Source organism: Myxine glutinosa, chromosome 8 (genome assembly GCF_964187855.1).
Source record: "Myxine glutinosa chromosome 8, kmMyxGlut1.1, whole genome shotgun sequence".
NCBI lineage: Eukaryota > Metazoa > Chordata > Myxini > Myxiniformes > Myxinidae > Myxine > Myxine glutinosa.
The window spans coordinates 70,291,763-70,310,798 of NC_136268.1; positions in this window are offsets into that span (position 1 = coordinate 70,291,763).

The window sequence follows — 19,036 nt, forward strand, 5'->3', positions numbered from 1 at the left end:
AAACAGCGGTCACAGACAAACACACAGACACACAGACATACAGAGATTACTGGAATTATAGATAGATTAAATCATTATTTGTTGAATCTTACTTTTCTTGTATTGTGGATTTTGTCTTTGTGTTTGTGGGTTTGGATAACCCCTGCATGTGTTCCCGATGAGGTAAGACTTCGAACCTTCCCGCGCGTGTCACTACCACCAAGTTGGGTATACGCCTCGGAGTAAAGCTGGTTTTTGTCATTCATCCTCTTGGAGTCTTAACCCCGGGGACATGACAATATAAAGCTGGCTGTCCTCTTTGATAGCACCTTTGGACAAATTAGCCATTGTGTGCCGGTACCATGGCCAAATCGAAATTCCTGTTGTTTGAGGATTCCTACTACGGCACTACCTGACCAGGATAAATTTTCAGCTTTGAAATGCCCATGCCTTGTCATGGGTGTCCTGATCCTCTGCAGGAGGGAGTGGGGGAAGATTGACTGATTGACCCATTGTGCTGCATTGCAGATTACTATTTGTGCATTAGGAAAAACACCTGTCCTCAAGTTGTTAATATTTTCCCATTGTTTTCAGAACTGTGAGCCTGGTGTTGGCTTAGCGGTTAGGGTGCCAGCTTGGGATCCTAGGATCCTGGGTTCGAATCCCGGTCGATCGCTGAATTAACGCCAGAGGGGCTAACTCAGCCTGTCATCCTTCCGAGGTCGGCAAATTGAGCATCAGCTTGCTGGGATGAATGATCACGGTGTGTACCCCGGTTTAGAATAGGTACACTGTATCCCTGCGCATTGTAAGAGGCGACTAAGGGTTGGCGTCAGGAAGGGCATCCGGCCATAAAAACATTGCCTCAAACATGGAACCATGATTGTCATGGGGCCCGCAAGGCTAACCCCCGCTCTAGCGGGGAAAATGGCCTTAAAACGATCATTCATTTCAGAACTGTGAATAGACATGTTCTGAGAGGCTGAATCTTCATTTTTAATTGGGTGTTTGCCCTGGCAGAGTTGAATCCAAGCTCATGTTGGGCCAGCGAAAAAGACGCGACGAGTGTGGCCGCGTAGTGGAGCATGTTTCCTTCATAATTAATAATTTCCTTCATAATTTGTTTCTTTCATATTTGCATTGTGAACATTCAAGTGGACAAAAAAATTGCATGGCATGTTTCATTAGGTTAGACCTTTGAACCAATCTCTATGGTCGTGTAGATCATAATTAGGTGGTATATTGGTTTTATAATCAAGATAAAGCTTGTTGCTATTAAGTGACTTGCGCATAATGCGTACAACAGTGGAATTTTCAATGTGGACTGTAAATCATTTTGGGTTCCATCAATGACTTCCTAACAGGAGGATAATTTATATGTTGAGAGTCAAGGTAAATCCATGTCTTTGTGGGTTTCATTGTTCTATCAATCACAATAGGTCGATCCGGTGTCTCACACATTCTGAAAAGTTGACACGTCTGCTATTGTCAGGGAGCAGTCAAGAGCGGCAACACTCGGCCATTGAGACCGCTGGGAGGACCCACTGCTACTCATGTGGCTTATGCGAGTCTTTGGGGGTGGGAGAAGGGGAAGGGTGAAGTCTGGAGAATCAATGGAAATGTCTAATGGAGAATCTGGAGTCTACTTTACAGCTGGCATGGCCTGTTACAAGTCCACACTGTCAAGCTCCGTGTCGTTCTGGCTCCGCATTGGACTCTAATCCTTCCAGCAATTAGAAAAAAAACTTTAATGAAGATCATGGCTTGATCAAAACTTTCAGGATTGTAGCAAAGCAAAGAACTTTCCAGATGGACAATATTAATATTTTTGCTGGTTTCAAAATAATTCATGAACTTTTTGACTGCCTTTCCTGCCGTCCGCCGAACTGATTGGTAGACCGTTTTAGAATTGCCAAAGGTCAGCCAACTCTGTTCGTGAAATTTTGTTGTTGTATTTTGTTGTAACGCTTCCATTTTGAAAAGGCTAAACACACAAAATTAGGCTTTCATACAAATTTTGCTGATCATATTTTGGGAAGTGTAGTAAAGACAGTTCTCCTACAAATTATAATGTCTTTTTTTCTTGGAATCGTGTAATATGAGATCCCATTTCCACCTGCCATACCCGATCAATCTGAGAGTTGAAGCTGAACAAATGGCACATGGTGATACACAACCAGCCAGGCCTAAAAGGATAACCTTCATTTATACCCTTCGTGACCTCGTCCAGTCTGCCCTTTACACTGGTCGATATGCTTTAAAGAGCCTTCCAAGCAAACCCTGTGATGGTAACATCAAGAGCCCCTGTGATGCTCCTCTCAGGTGCCAACTAATCCTGGGTTTAGAAGGTACCGCCACCATGTTCCTGTGATATCACCGTGGTGCTTAAAGGACTTTCGAGCTAAGGTCGTAAAGAAAGGTTCGGAAAAAAATAACTCGTTACAAAACATTTTATTATTTAATTACACTGAATCAAAAGGCCGCAGAAGTGTGTACATACATTACATTAAAGGAAAGCATCTGATGTGTGGAGCAATTAGGAGTCCTCCACATATATTACATAAAAATTCACGTTTTGACTTCATTCTAATCAACTCCAACCATCCCTGCCGCCCACCCCTGCCCTTGGCCCCTATCCATTCTCCCTTCCCTTCCATCTTCTGTAGCTTCTTCTTCAATGTCATAGCCTTCCCTGTTTTATTCCTTGTTCTCAATTTTATTCCATCACCCACTATTTTATAATAAAGTACTATATACTATAGTACTATTTTATAATATAGTATAATTAGAATTACATCCTCTGCTTTATGAGACGTAAGAGCGACACTTCAACCTTTGAGTTGTTCAGGTTCCCTGTGAAGTTTTTATTATTATTTTTTGGATACAAGATCGAGGCTCGTGTAAGAGCTAACATCAATCACAAAACAAAAAACACGGACACACAAAACATACAATAAAGGGAGCGGGAGACAAGATGGGGAGAGAGAGGGGAGCACACAAGCACAACAGAAGGGAATAGGGCCATCCGATAACCTTTAGAATTACCCTTTAGAATTTAGGTTTTGGAAGTAAACTAGGGTGTTTCAAAATAGAATTTCAAAATACCATAATTCAATATAGTAAGCAAACTCAATGGGTTAAACCAATAAAACTTGGGTATTCCTCGTTAGTCAGCCCTTCATACAACCCACCCTTGGATTAACATCATAAAAATCTATATGTGCAGTGAGATCCAAGCTCACAGTTACAAGGTGAATTGCATGGGCTCGATGAGCTGGATCTGGATCATAAGAAGGCAAAAACTTATTTATAAACACACCAAGAGGAAAACCTTTTGAGGGCATTCCCATGCCTCGTATATAAAGTGAAGGTCCGGCCTCCAACACTGAGGTGGACAAGGTAAATGCTTTAAACATGCGGCATCCATTCTGCATCTGGAACATGTAATGTTCGGAGCAGATGAACAAGACATATGGATACGTAGGCTAAAAGGGTCATTTTGACACAATCGTTCAACAGTTGACCCTGGAGAATGTTGGTTGAAATTTCTCTCTTGAGCTTTACCATTCTGGTTAGTTATTCCAGGACTCCTATCCTTGTGCGAGCTTGTGAACACAGATGTGTTAATTATTTATGTAATCCTAAGCACGCTGTAATCTGGTGGGCAGGTTAACCTGGAAAACTTGAAGAATATTATAACCTCATGAAGAAGGTTATAGTCTCAGAATGGCTTTTTCAAGGTTGAACCAAAAACAACTAGAGAGTTCATTGAATACCGTACCCTGCGCAGTCTTGAGAAACAAGGACATCGGCGGGGTCTGCGAGCGGCAAATCTCATTGGTTGTGATGACCTTAAATGCTGTAATATTTTGTCCAAGTACTGCTAAATGGAGGGTTTGGAACTCGCCAAAAAGGTGATTTGTGTTCTACAGTGTTCAAATGTATAATTCAATTGAAATAAAGTATAGATTTTATGAAGTTATAGAAAAAAACCTTTTTCTGGAAGATTACCGCTGTTGCTGCAGCGTCTTTTACACCACCTTATTTATTATGTTACATTAATTATTTGCACCTGTTGTTTGTGTCTTTCATAACATCCTTAAAAACAGTAAATTTCCTGCATGGAATGATTTTCAATTTTGTTTGGCAGCCAGACTGGCAGACAGAGTAAAAAAAAAATCACACCCATGTCCGAAAAAAGTGGTTCAGTTTGGCATTTTTAATATGAAACAAGTCAGGAGACGACGATGGTTCACAAGCGAGCGGTATTCAATGACAAAGGACGGACTATAACCGAAACAGGCCCGGACTGGGGGTTCGGGGGCCCACGTGGCAGGTGTCGGCCCCCGACATGCGGTGTACATGCCTATTTACAAAGGGCCCCAATGCGCTGCGTGTGCAGGCCTTTTAGAGCCAGCTGTACGTAATTGTGTGTGGTGCTGACCTGGAAATGTCAAAACGAAGGTTACTGACCTTGAAATGAGATAGAAAATAATGTATAATCAGTTATGAGGTTAGTGAGCTACACAATATGGAAAATTCGGTTCGATTCCAACAACTTTGAAAATTTGACCTTTGTGACCTTCAAAGGTCAAAGGTCGAAGATTCTGAAATTTGTTGGAAAACTTGTATTTCATGATGTATGTGATAATATAAGATAATGTACGACATTTCACCCTATCAGGAAGCGAACAATGTAATAAAACCATCAAAAATTGACTTTTCTAAATTTTGTGACCTTGTGACCTTGACCTTGGGGCGAAAATGAAAAATCGAGCTCCGTGGGGCTAGACACATGACATTGGCCTAACCAAATACCGAAACCCCTGTCAGATTCCACCAACTCCCTCAGAGAAGATGTAGCTTGAACTCGATTACCCCCTAAAAAGACATCTTTTTCGGGCGTCGCTCCGCCCACAATGGGCGCAATATGCCCACTCTAGGTAGGACACAACTAGATCATGATATCAACCTCCCACCCAAGTTTCATCAAGATCGGATGATATCATCGGGTAGTTATGCTGCGGATAGACAGACACACACCCATGTCGAATATAGTGGTCACTCTGTTTGATAACTCGTGAACCAATAGGCAAAGCCTATAAACTAACAAAACCCATTAGAATTACCCTTTAGAACCCTATCGAATTACCATTTAAAATTCATTACAAATACCCATTAGAATTACCCATTAGAATTACCCTTTACAATTACCCTTTACAATTACCCTTTACAATTACCCTTTAGAATCCATTAGAATTACCCTTTAGAATTATCCTTTAGAATTACCCTTTAGAATTACCCTTTAGAATTACCCTTTAGAATTACCCTTTAGAATTACCCTTTAGAATTATCCTTTAGAATTACCCTTTAGTTTAGAATTACCCTTTAGAATTATCCTTCAGAACCTTCTCGAATGACCCTTTAGAATGATCGTTTAGAACCTGCTATAATTACACTTTAGAATTACCCTTTATAATTATCCTTTAGAACCATTTAGAATTACCCTTTATAAGTACACTCTAGAATTACCCTTTAGAACCTTCTAGAACTGCCCTTTAGAATTATCCTTTAGAACATTCTAGAATTACACTTTAGAATTACACTTTATAAGTACACTCTAGAATTACCCTTTAGAACCTTCTAGAATTACCCTTTAGAATTACCCTTTAGAATTACACTCCAGAATTACACTTTAGAATTACCCTTTAGAATTACACTCTAGAATTACCCTTTAGAATTATCCTTTAGAACCTTCTAGAATTAGACTTTAGAATTACACTTTATAAGTACACTCTAGAATTACCCTTTAGAACCTTCTAGAATTAACCTTTAGAATTACCCTTTAGAATTATCCTTTAGAACCTTCTAGAATTACACTTTAGAATTACACTTCATAAGTACACTCTAGAATTACCCTTTAGAACCTTCTCGAATTACAATTTCGAATTAGCCTTTTGAATTACCCTTTAGAGATATCCTTTAGAAACATTTAGAATTACCTTTTAGAATTACCCTTTGGAACCTTCTAGAATCACACTTTAGAATTACACTTTAGAACCTTCTAGAATTACCCTTTACAATCCTTTAGAATTAAACATGGTGGGTTGGAACGGTTTTTCTTCATTGTTGGATGGACGGATGAAAAGAAGAACATAGCCAAATGAAGCGGCTTCACCGCATCTTACTCTGTGCATGTGTGATCGGGACAAATTCAGAGCCAAAGTACTGCTAAACTACAGGTTTGTTTTCTAATTCATGGTCAAAATATAACATTCAATTTCAACTAAATTGTTCATAAACTGATGTCATGGACCGACAGACAGACAAAGTGACCCAATTGCTTAACCCCACGTTTCGCTTCGCACGGGGTAACAATGAGTTTTTATGTGGCCAAATCAATCAGGAGAGCTTGATTAGCAGGGCCTTTGCAGAGGTTTATAGAAGCTTCCTCGGAAATTCTAAAATATCAGTTGCCTACCACCTAAGGAGGCCTAAAGGAGTCTTGAACCTTTGCAGTGTACAGAATACCAATGCACACTGATACCAATGCACACTGATCATTACCTATTTTAGGTCAGGCCATCCTATATAACACAAACGAGCTGTTATTCACACATTCCTAAAAAGAGCACGAGACTTACCATCCACACTAGAAGGTGAGAGAGAGGTGAGGCACATCAAAGGTGTGTTGAAGGATCATGGTTATCCTGTCGGTTAATGCCCAAAAATGGAAATGATCTTGGCAACCCCAAATAACAGGGTCAGATCACAGCAACAACCACAAGGTTGTTGTGTGTTTCTGTGTGCCAGGAGTGTCCCAAATAATTCGCAGAGTGTTGAGATTGGCAGTTCTGGTGAGTTGCAAACCTGTATATCTTAGGGCCCACATTTAGGGCCACAATATGGGAGGGTGTCAGCATTTTGGGCCACAATATGGGAGGGAGTTGCAAACCCTTTATACCTTAGGGCACACATTTAGGGCCACAATATTGGAGGGCGTCATTTTGGGCCACAATATGGGAGGGAGTTGCAAACCTGTATACCTCAGGGCCCACATTTAGGGCCACAATATGGGAGGGCGTCATTTTGGGCCACAATATGGGAGGGAGTTGCAAACCCTTTATACCTTAGGGCACACATTTAGGGCCACAATATTGGAGGGCGTCATTTTGGGCCACAATATGGGAGGGAGTTGCAAACCTGTATACCTTAGGGCCCACATTTAGGGCCACAATATGGGAGGGTGTCAGCATTTTGGGTGACACCCAAACCGAGCTAGAAGGCTGGTATTGGAGGCAAGGATTTGCAAAGAAACCAGTACATCTCTCACAAAGGAGACTGTAGTCTTGCCAAAGGCTTATGGGCCACTTGTGCACAAACACAATGGGGGTGCACCATTGGGAGGAGAACGGAAATTAGGAGAGACATGATTATCCATTAATGGCTTTAAATTCATTTTATATCAGAGTGATCCCCCATTACCCTCCCCTCCACCTTCTCCACACTTTTCTCGCAGCCATTACATTCACATGTTTTTCCATATGCTTCTCACTTCTCTGTTCCCATGTCATGTTTTTGGTGCGTTATTCAAGGAAGGATCCAGAACATAACTGGGGAACTATGGAATTCTTAATTTTGACTTTGTTGTGTGAAAGATGTTGGAGACATTCATTAGGGATTGGATGGGGAACCATTTAGATTAAACGAATTAAAGGCAATCAGCATGGATTTACTAAAGGGAAGTCATCTATAACAAATTTATTGGAGATCTCTGATGCAGTTTCTGATTGGGTGGATGAAGGGAATGCAGTCGATGAAGTATATCTGGGCTTTCAGAAGGCATTCGATAAGGTACCACAAAGGAGGTTGTAAAATAAGGTGATGGCTGGATTGGTGATGGACAAAGAGTGGCTGTGAATGGGAGGATTTCAGGCTGGGAAGTTGTACGTAAAGTATCTCAGGTACTAGTACAGGGACAATTATGGACCAAATACGGAAGATCAAATACTGCTTTGGAGTCGTCAGAAGGAACCTGAACAAGTAAAGAGTAAAGATGGAGTCATCCGGAGGAACCTGGATAGGGCTGCCACTCCTCTATACCCTCAACCCAATCCAGGCACAGACACGTAAACCTTAACGAAAAAAGGAAAATGTATGCAGGAATTCAGTTCTCCGAGATAGATAGATAAATAAACTTGATTTAGGAGGGTTAAGAGTAGGGCTTAAAATCTGGAGATGACACAAAGCTATAGGATGTAGGTAGTTACAGAGAGGGGAGACAGGAGGTGATCAGATTCAGGAGAGTCCAGATACTTTCATAGATTCGACAAAATATTGGCAGATGTGGTTTAACATAAAGAAATATGTTAGTTTCTGGGGATAAGTACGAATAATGAAAATAGAGATTACAGGATTCATGGGGCAGTCTTAGAGTTTAACACACAGAATAAGGATCTGCAGGTAAGATTACCTCTCCCACCCCCCCCCCCCCCTTCCCATGCCTCCTCCTCCCAAGCCCTCTCCCTCCCACAGATCTCCCGATGTCCCTGCTCTCCATCTTGTTCTCCCGCTCCCTTTATCATATGTTTTATGTGTCAGTTTGTCTCTTTGTGATCAATGTTAGCTCTTACACGAGCCTCGATCTTGTAAACAAAAAAAGAATAATAATAAATTGATACAGGGGAAGGCAGACAGCACAGGGCCAGACAGCTATACGTAAAGCAAACCGGGTTTTAGGTTGTATTCAGAAGGGGATAATTGTAAATCAAAAGAGGCAGTATTAACATCTAGACTACGTTTTTTCTTGTTATTACTCAAACGTGATCTGGTGTTGTACGAGTGTGTACAACACCCAACGGAAACTCCAACAATCACACAACCCGCACCTCTTCACATCCAACCCGGACATGAAACCACTCATGGTCGTGCCCCCAAAAACACAATTAAACTAAAAAAATAAAAATAAATAAAACAACAACAAGAACACACACATTCTCATGCACACTCGTACAACAACAGATCACGTTTCAGTAATAACGAGAAAACAAACAAACAAAAAGAAGCAGAGCAACCCATCAATGATGTGTCTTGATGTTTATTTGCTTGAGGTTTACAAAAAAAATAAAAACCCCTCCATCTGACCTTGAGCACCGTCACGTGACCGGAAGCGGCCACATGCTTAATTCGTGTTCGAGAGTGTTTCGAAATATATAATTCAATTGAAATTAAGTAGTAACTCAATGATAGGCTGATGTCAATTATACACTTATGTAGACAGACAGACAAACTGACACAATTGCTTAACCCCACTTTTTGCTTTGCATGTGCGGGGTAACAATGAAAGCTAGACATAGTAACAAGCCATTTAACATGTACAGTAATACCCCGGCCTACGTCATTAATTGGTTCCATAAGCCGTGACGTAACTCGGTTTTTGACGTAAACCGGGCGTAATGTCTTTAAAATGCCTTAAAATGAAGACAAACACCGTAATTCGTAAAACAAGAGTAAATAACTGGAGGAGGCTGCGGCTTCGCCCTGAATCTTTGCCGCTCCCCGTCGGGAGTCCCTCCGTTGTTTTCTATCGGTCGGGTCTTCTCCTCGAACGGGGTGACCGGCACGGACGTGTCGACCGTGAGCTGGCTTGTGTGCCGAGTGGCTCCGCGACCCGCTTCACCACGGCGTGCCTTACCCAACGTGTCCAAGCAGTTTCACCAGTGGTCATGTCGTGTCGTCTGTGACGAACGAACGAGCTCAGGGTTCCGTGAACCCGGCCGCCCCGGGGATCGACGCTCGCCTCCGAGTTGTAGGCGTGCCCCGTCTTTCCTCGAGCGGCCGAAGTTGCTTGCTTCTTTATTTTTGGACGATGCGATATACGCAGAAACGACGACGTACAGGCAGGCATTTGCAAATCCATGCACATGTGCACATGCACACGTCGATCGGTTCTTTACAAGGATATGCATCAAGGGTATCTACTTGGTATATCTACTACAAAAGTGCAGCCGCACAGCTCAGGGTTCCTGCACACTCCCCTCAACAAAGGATATGGGTCCATGGGTGGGGAGGAAAGACAAAGCAGAGGATAGCGGGGGAAAGGGCGCAAGGGTACACGTCAAAACAAGGTAATGCAACATGAGGGGCGCGGGGGAGCGAGTGGAGAAAGCTCGTCCCTAGCCGTTCGTCACCCCCCATGTCAACCTACACTACCCTTGCCCCTCCCCGTATTTACACTTTACAAATTCCGTCTCTACCGTCTTGTCTCTTCTATCCCCCTTTATGCCAAATTCGTTTCCAATCCCTCCCAAGAAGGAAGAGATGGAATAAACACAATGTCTCACCCACGTCATGATGCGTCTTTCATTCCAAATCATCTGCAAAACCTGGTGTGGAGTCCTGTCACCTTGGTGAGTGGATGTGGATGGTGCGAAGAGATTTCATCCTAACTATCCTTCTAATTGACATTAACTCTTTAAACTACCCGGTGTCTTGCCCTGCCAATCAATTGGCCTCTTTACACTATGTGGTTCTAAAAACCAATTCCCATTGACCCACCCTGTGGTGCCCTACCAAATTTGGGGTCTCACTCCCCCCTTTTTTCTATCTGTGCCTTCGCACAATTTCGGGGCTGGGTCGTGTGGCTCTACCAGCAGGTCCTACTTACCTGCGCACCTCCGCCACTGAAGTCGCCACCCGAGCTTGCCTAGCTCCTTCAACTACCCTAACTCGGGGAAGGCCCTCCTGGCTCTCTCACCCCTCTGATGCCCTCTCTGGCATTGGGCTACCCGGGTCCTCTCTTAGGATCCTCGGGCCCCACTGAACTCTACACTGAACGCTACCTGGCTCCCAGAGCCTACCTGCGGCCTTACCTGGCCGACAGACTACCAGTGGCGGAGTGCCCATTTAACCATACTCACTAATTAAGCCCACACGCCCAGCCATTCCACTCACTCATGCACCCCTCAAAGCAACAACTTGCTACTCCCTGCACCACAGATGTCAATTTCCAAACAATTTACCTACTCCCTCTACCTAACTTTAAACTACCCTCCCCGGGTATTCATGAAGGGGTCCATCCTCCCCCATCCACTCCTTCGCACCATGCACTTCGCACCATGCACTCCACACCACTCAATCCACACTACTCACTCCACACACCATTTATTCCCACACACCAAGTATTCTCTCCATTTATCCACTTGCACCCCATGCAAGTCAATCACTCAATACCATTACACATGTCCTCAATACACCACTCATACACTTTCTCCGGTCATCCCAGACCATTGACTCATTTCACCAAGTTCAACGATAACCAGATTCTCACACACACAACCATTCTCGACCAATGCCTCATTTCACCAAGCCCAAGAGGCACCCACAATTACACACACACAGCATCATCTAACTACAGACTTGGCATTTAATATGGAATATTTTTTTTGTGGGGGTGAACTTACTTTTCAAGATGACTTAGAAAACCAAAAGTTCATTGGAATTATGTTGAAATTATTCTAGATTTTGTTAATGTGACCTTCAAAAGAAACAAAAACCACATTTGACATTTCGAAGCAAATAAATTGATCCTTGAAAGTGATGTAAACTGATATCGAACTCAATTCACGGACAGTACTGTGTTAAACTTCTGTACGTTTTCCAGAAGTATATCTTTATTTTGCACATTAGCCAAAAATTTTTTCAAGAAAAACAAAAGCTAAATTATGACTGGGATTACGGACAGTAAAATTACAGTTCAGTACTTCGTGTAACCCCCACGAGCATTCAGGAGAGCACGTAGACGTCGAGGCATGCTGTTCACGAGATTTGCCAGGGTTTGGACAGGAATCGCTTGCCATGCAGTGACAATAGTCTGCTGCAATTCACGCACAGAGGTAGGCTGCTGGTCCAAGTTGTCGATTTGACGCGTTAATTCTGCCCACGTTCTTTATCGGATTCATATCCGGGGACAAGGCAGGCCACTCCATATGGTCTACACCACGGTCAGCAAGAAAGTGTTGGATCATGCGAGCACGATGAGGCCGTGCATTGTCATCTTGGAAGACAAAGTTTCCTCGAAAGGCTGCACGAGCAAATGGAAGCAATGTTTCTTCCAGAATGACCCTGTACTTGAACTGGTTCAGGTTTCCATTCAGAACAACCAGGTCAGTTTTGCCCCCCTTTTTTTTTGTTTTTTTGTATACAAGATCGAGGCTCGTGAAAGAGCTAACATTAATCACACAAAAAGACAAACCGACACACAAAACACAAAAAACAAGGGGAGCGGCAGACAAGATGGGGAGAGAGGGGGAAGGACACAAACACAACATTTGAGAGCAGGGACATCGGGAGGACTTGGGGGGAGGTGGGAGAGGAATAAAACATATGAACACTGCAAGGACTCTGGGGTGAATTACCGGGGGTAGAAAAGATCAAGGTTTTCGATGGGGGAAGATAAGAGATGGTGGTGAACAGCTGTTTTAAAGACCTGGAGGGAGGAGTGGGATTGAAGGGAGTGGGGGAGTTTGTTCCAGAGGCGGGAGAAAAGGGGAATGAAAGAGTGAAGGTGAGCAGAGAGCCTAGCCTTTGGCAGTTTAACCATAAGAGGGTTGCAGGCAGATCTTGTGCGACCTGAAGGAATATTGGGGGGACAGAGCACAGAGAGAGCTGGGGGAGCAAGGCCGGAGGAGAGGAGTCGGTAGAAGACAGAAAGACCACCAACCTGCCTGCGGTGAGTGAGTGAAAGGCCCTCGGAGTTGACTACATCGCAGGAGATTCCAATGATTCTGAAAGCTTTGGCCTCAACAGCGTGAAGCCGAGCAAGGTGTGAGGCAGGAGCACCAGCCCAGAGGGGGGAACAGTATTCCATTGAGCTGCGGATGAAAGCCTTGTATGTGGTGAGGAGCTCAGGTGTGCCAAGGAAGGACTTCGCACGACGGAGGATGCCCAGTCGGCGACTGGCTTTGGAGGCCAGCTTGGAAATGTGGTTTTCCCAAGAAAGATCATGGCAGATAGTGAGACCCAAAAGCTTGAGCGACAGAACTTCTTGGAGAGGATTGTTGAGAAAGTAGATGGGAGGGTTGTCCAGTCGGTCCTTTCGGAGAGACATTGTAAGAGTGTGAGATTTGTCAGGATTGAAAGACATGTTCCACTTGTTTGACCAGTCTGTGATTTTGTCCAGGTCTGCAGAGAGTGAGGAGGCTGCAGACTGCCGATCTGAGGGATGAGGAATGGAGCGGCAGATAGTGGAGTCATCAGCAAAGAGATAGAGAGGATTTTCCAGAGAGTCGGAGAGATCATTGATGAAGACCAGAAATAGCACAGGGCCCAGAACACTACCTTGGGGAACTCCAGCCAGAACAGGAAGGGAAGATGAGAGAAATCCATTCAGGGCCACACGTTGCCTACGACCAGAGAGGAAATCCGCAAGCCATGAGTGGAGATTTCCCTGAATACCATAGGAGGTGAGTTTGGTGAGCAGAGCTGGGTGCCAGACCGTATCGAAGGCACGTGATATGTCAAGTGAGACAGCTCTGATTTCCTGTTTGGCATTGAGGACCTCCATCCATTGTTGAGACAGCAGAAGCAACATGTCCAGAGTAGAATGACCTGGTCTGAATCCAAATTGATGATCAGAGATCAAGCCATTGGAGAAGAGGAAGGATTTGATATCTGAAGCAATGATGGATTCCATGACTTTGCTGATAATTGGGAGCAGGCTGATTGGTCTGTAGTTGCAAGGATCTGTTTTTGCACCTTTTTTGTGTAAAGCGGTAATGTTTGCTGATTTCCAAGATGCTGGCAGATGACCTTGAGCAAAGGAGAGGGTGAAAAGAACAGAGAGAGGGTGAGATAGAGCGGCAGAGCAGGATTTTAGGACCCGAGGGCTGATGCCCCTGCATGAAAAGCAGCCCAAACGGTCACCCCACCACCTCCAGCTTTGACACATGGCACTATACAATCTTCGTTGTGGGCTTCATGCACTTGTCTGCGCACTCGGACGCGGCCATCTTGACGATAAACCAGAAATCTAGACTCGTCACTGAAGGTCACGTGATTCCAGTTTCCTGGCTGCCATTGACGGTGCTCTCTGGCCCACTGCAATCGGCGCTGGCTGTGTTGTCTGGTCAGGCGTGGCTTTCTCCGGGGACGCCTGGCACGATAGCCTGCTTGAACCAGTCGTTGGTTGACTAGCCTTCTGGATACAGGCACATTTGTCAGTTGCTGCCACTCAGCCGGAAGCCGATTAGCTGACTTGGTACGGCCATTGCGGACTAACCGGTGCAGCTGGCGATCATCTCTCCTTGTGGTTCTGCGTGGATGTCCTGGCCTCGGTATTGGAGTAGGGACACCCCTCTGAGCATTTCGTTTCAGGATCTTTGACACCTGACCTTGAGTGATGCCATACTGCCGAGCAATAGCACGCTGTTTCATGCCAGAATTTCGTAAAGCCACCACTCCATGACAAACAGCATTGTCAAGTTGATGGACCATCTCCAGAGGAAGCGGCAATAACTTTTGTAGACGTGCAGCAGTTGTTTTCCACTAATACAGAACGCAACAACCCTTATATACCCGATTGTGAAGCCAATCGTCAAATGTACCTGTCCTTACATTTTGTCACGCCACCTGTGATATAATCCTGTTATTGACTTCTTGCTGCGAAAGACAATCAGTGACATGGTTCTTTCAACAAAGACATCACCAAAGGGTGAAAGAAACTTACCAGATTGATATACTGAGTTCAGAAAGTAAACCCAAGTCTAGAAAAAAAAAAAATTCCATATTAAATGCCAAGTCTGTAACTACTTCCCTCTAATACTTGTGCTTTCCCTGTCTTCCCTTATACTAAGCACTTCCCTCGTCATTAACATCCTTCTAATCTGACTACGTCCCCTCTACCTGTATCAGTGTCTCTACTTAAATCTCGGTCTCCTATTGTCATCCTTCTAAATCCCTAACAATATCCTAGCCCGCCCTCGGCTAGTTCACACTGCCAAACCCCATAAATCTACTGCTCCTTTGCCCCAACGTGAGGGATGGTAGAGCTACCATCCCTCTACATCGGACACTATCTCCCACTATCACCCCCCAGTCCTCTCGTACTATGAGCCCCCGTCATTGGAGGTAGTGTGTCCTGCCTATATATATATATATATACAAACGTATACTGTACGTCCGAGCCGGCATCGTCATGTTTCGCCGTTGCCACGTTACGTTGGTTGTTTTACACAGTAAAGGAACCTTTACACAGTAAAGGAATAATCACAAAAATACCAGCGAAAGGCAAAGCAAGAACGCGACCGCAGCACAGGACAAAATGCATATGGCGTCGCCTTTGTTTTGAATGAGAACCAGCAGCTACGCGTACGTATACTGTACGTACATTTTAAAAATATTTTTAATGTGCTTTTTATTGTATTTTAAATTGTTTCGATCGTTAAAACATCAACGTTAAAACTACGATCAATGATCGTTAAAACATCCAATTGTTTAAATTGTTTAATTTTTTTCACGTCTGCAGGAGTGACGTAAAGTCGCACATAATGATGTTCGCTGAACTGAAATTTACTCTAGAAGAGTGGCGTAAAGTCGGATTTGACATAGGTCGAAATGGCATAAAACGGGGTATGACTGTATATAGAAGTCAAGGCTCGTGAAAGAGCTGGATAACAGTGTGAACGGTGTGGTAACATCAACAAGCACTCGGTACACACCAATAAACAAGAAAGGTGTGGAAAGAGGAATCTGTAGGGAGAACATCTCATTAAAATCCGTCAACTAATGCTTGCAGATTGGACATCCAGTTCAACATCCATCCTTGGGATGACAAATGGGCCTCGTGTTGGTTTAGCAGTTAGGGTGCCGGCTTGGGATGACGAATAGGCCTCGTGTTGGCTTAGCGGTTAGGGTGCCGGCTTGGGATGACAAATAGGCCTGGTGTTGGCTTAGCGGTTAGGGTGCCGGCTTGGGATGACGAATAGGCCTTGTGTTGGCTTAGCGGTTAGGGTGCCGGCTTGGGTTGACGAATGGGCCTCGTGTTGGCTTAGCGGTGAGGGTGCCGGCTTGGGATGATGAATAGGCCTTGTGTTGGCTTAGCGGTTAGGGTGCCGGCTTGGGATGACGAATAGGCCTGGTGTTGGCTTAGCGGTTAAGGTACCAGCTTGGGATGATGAATAGGCGTGGTGTTGGCTTAGCGGTTAGGGTGCAGGCTTGGGATGACGAATAGGCCTCGTGTTGGCTTAGCGGTTAGGGTGCCAGCTTGGGATGACGAATAGGCCTCGTGTTGGCTTAGCGGTTAGGGTGCCAGCTTGGGATGACAAATAGGCCTCGTGTTGGCTTAGCGGTTAGGGTGCCGGCTTGGGATGACGAATCGGCCTCGTGTTGGCTTAGCGGTTAGGCCTTAGGGTGTCGGCTTGGGATGACGAATAGGCCTTGTGTTGGCTTAGTGGTTAGGGTGCTGACTTGGGATGACAAATAGGTCTCATATTGGCTTTGCGGTTAGGGTGCTGGCTTGGGATCGTAGGATCCTGAGTTTGAATCCCGGTCGATCGCTGAATTAACACCAGGGGGGTTGACTCAGCCTGCCATCCTTCTGAGGTCGGCAAATTGAGTACCAGTTCACTGGTAATTCCCTGTTTGTCGCAAGAGGCGACTAAGGGCATCCGGCCATAAAACATTGCTTCAAAAAGGGGACCATAGTGCCCGAAAAAAGGCCAACTCCTGCTCTGCAGGGAAAAATGGCCTCGAAAGGTGGTTCTTGGGATGACGAATGACACGTATATTGATACCTCAGTCTGCTTGCGGAACACTATGGTGACAATTCATAGCTGGGCTGACTTTCTTTGTTTAATTAATCGAGACTCGTGGACGAGCTAGGAACCCAGGATAGACAACTCGAGGAGAGTGTGCATACCTCGAGGTCCTCTTGCCAGCCCAGATATACAGTTTTTGATGGAACGATGCTTCTGATGCAACAACAAACAACAACATGCATTTTAAGGCCATTTCCCTGCTAGAGCGGGGGTTAGCCTTGCGGTCCCCATGACAATCTTCTCCATTTTGCCCTATTTTCTGTTGCCCTATTTTCTGCCCTATTTGCCCTATTTGCTCCTGATGCCATGATTACAATTTGCTGTTGTAGCTAGGAAATTCTCCATCTTTGAAAACAAGAAGCCCACTTGTTCCAGAACAGGGTCTGCATGCGGGGAGAAGGGATAGGACAGGGAGGGAAGGAATGGCAACTCAATTATTACCAGCAAAGACACCATTCAGATAAACCTACCTTATCATGAGTTGTCTATTGTGACTCCTTCTTTATCAATGTGAAGGAAGAAAAGAAAAGAAGAGCATGTTCCTGACATAGCGTGTTCACAATAGTTGTTGCTGAGATTTGCAAACTGGAGAAAGGACGACAGCAAGTTCTGATCTCAGGTGAGCGTGAGCGTGGTGTTGCACTTTGACCCTTGCAGCTCTTAGGATGGACAGTTTGGACACGCTAACATTTCCAGCCTTGAGAAGTGATCTAAGGCTCCCATTGGTTGGATTGACTATACCGATATCTAAACAAGATTATTGTTGATAATTGTTCCATCCTATGTAACTTTATACAAGAAAGGGAACATTGTACATTCACGCCATATATAGTTGTGAGGTAAAACAAGGGTTTTCATTCAAGTAGATCCTTGGGGAGCTGGCGAGGGTGTCCTCTCTCCACAGGTGAGATGACCTATTCACCTGGTTTTGTGTCTACATACTTACATAGTTAGTAAAGTTATTATAATACTTGTAAAAACCCGGTCAAATATGACGGGTTGGAACAGATTATTCGACGGTGCAGCCTCGTGAGCGTGCCAAGGTCTGAAGCCTCGGCCTAGTGTCAGGTGTGCTTATATCTTCTTTATTTATTAGACATCATACGGACGTAAATGAACACTCATTTTACTCTGCGCATGTTGCACATCATGTGCAGCGAATTTCACCTCCCTGCACCTCGCATTTATTGTTATTTTAAAAAACACTTCTGTACACTGCCCTTGAGGCTCGGTTTGCAAGCCACCGTCTACAATTCCAATAGAAGAGACGTAATTACTATTTTATGTAAAATGTTTTTCGAATTTGTTTTATCCTCAAAACTAGACCAGTGAACACACATTCATGTTAAAAGATTGGCCTTTAAAACCTACACTTATGAAGGGGGACAGAAATCTGTACAAACACACAGATGCACAACCTGACATTGTGTTTTATAAGGTAGATATAGCTTACTTCAATCCATCCCCAAATTTTCCTGACCAAACAAACAACTATTCCATCCACAATGGATCTACTTCATATTCATGTCCTAGTTATATAATCTTTTCTGAGAGTGTTTGTCATGATAATAGCCCAAAGGTCTTCTCAGGAAAGATAACATAGAGTCCTTTATGTCCAGTTGGTTGCAGATTAGAGAAGCAGCTGATTATGTTTCATCTTTTCAATAGAAACTGGAGTGTGGATATTGGATAAGGAAAGCAATTAATGCATTATGTGCTTTATTTTAACCCAATGGTTGTTGGAATATAGTTGTTGTTTCAGTGTAATGTGAGGCTAAAATCTGCTCCACTGGAGACAAAACTTTGGCTCAGTTCCCACTGTAAATAGGAAAATCGGGGTCTCCACAAAAGGCACCAGCTGTCATCGGGTCACGCAATCCGGGCCATTTTACCCAAAGACCCAGCACGGGCTTCAAAGCTGGAGGAATACAAAATCCGGAGCGGATTCCACATCTGCTGGCAGAGGAATGGCATTGGCATCTCATGAAAGCCAAGTGATTCCTTTGTGCTCACCCTCAGGTGCCTGAGTGTAAACAGGTAGAGCGAGGTGTGGTGGATGTCAAGGTTTTCTTCTTTTGTTTTACCAACAATACCATGGCTGCAGCTAATTACTACTTTCCTTCATTGAACAGCTGATATGTTGTTATTGTGGTGATAAAGTAGTTATAGCAATATAGCTGCATTCATTGGTAGTTAGTAATGTGATGAATAAGTAATCTTCATGAAATATTTGATTTTGATGT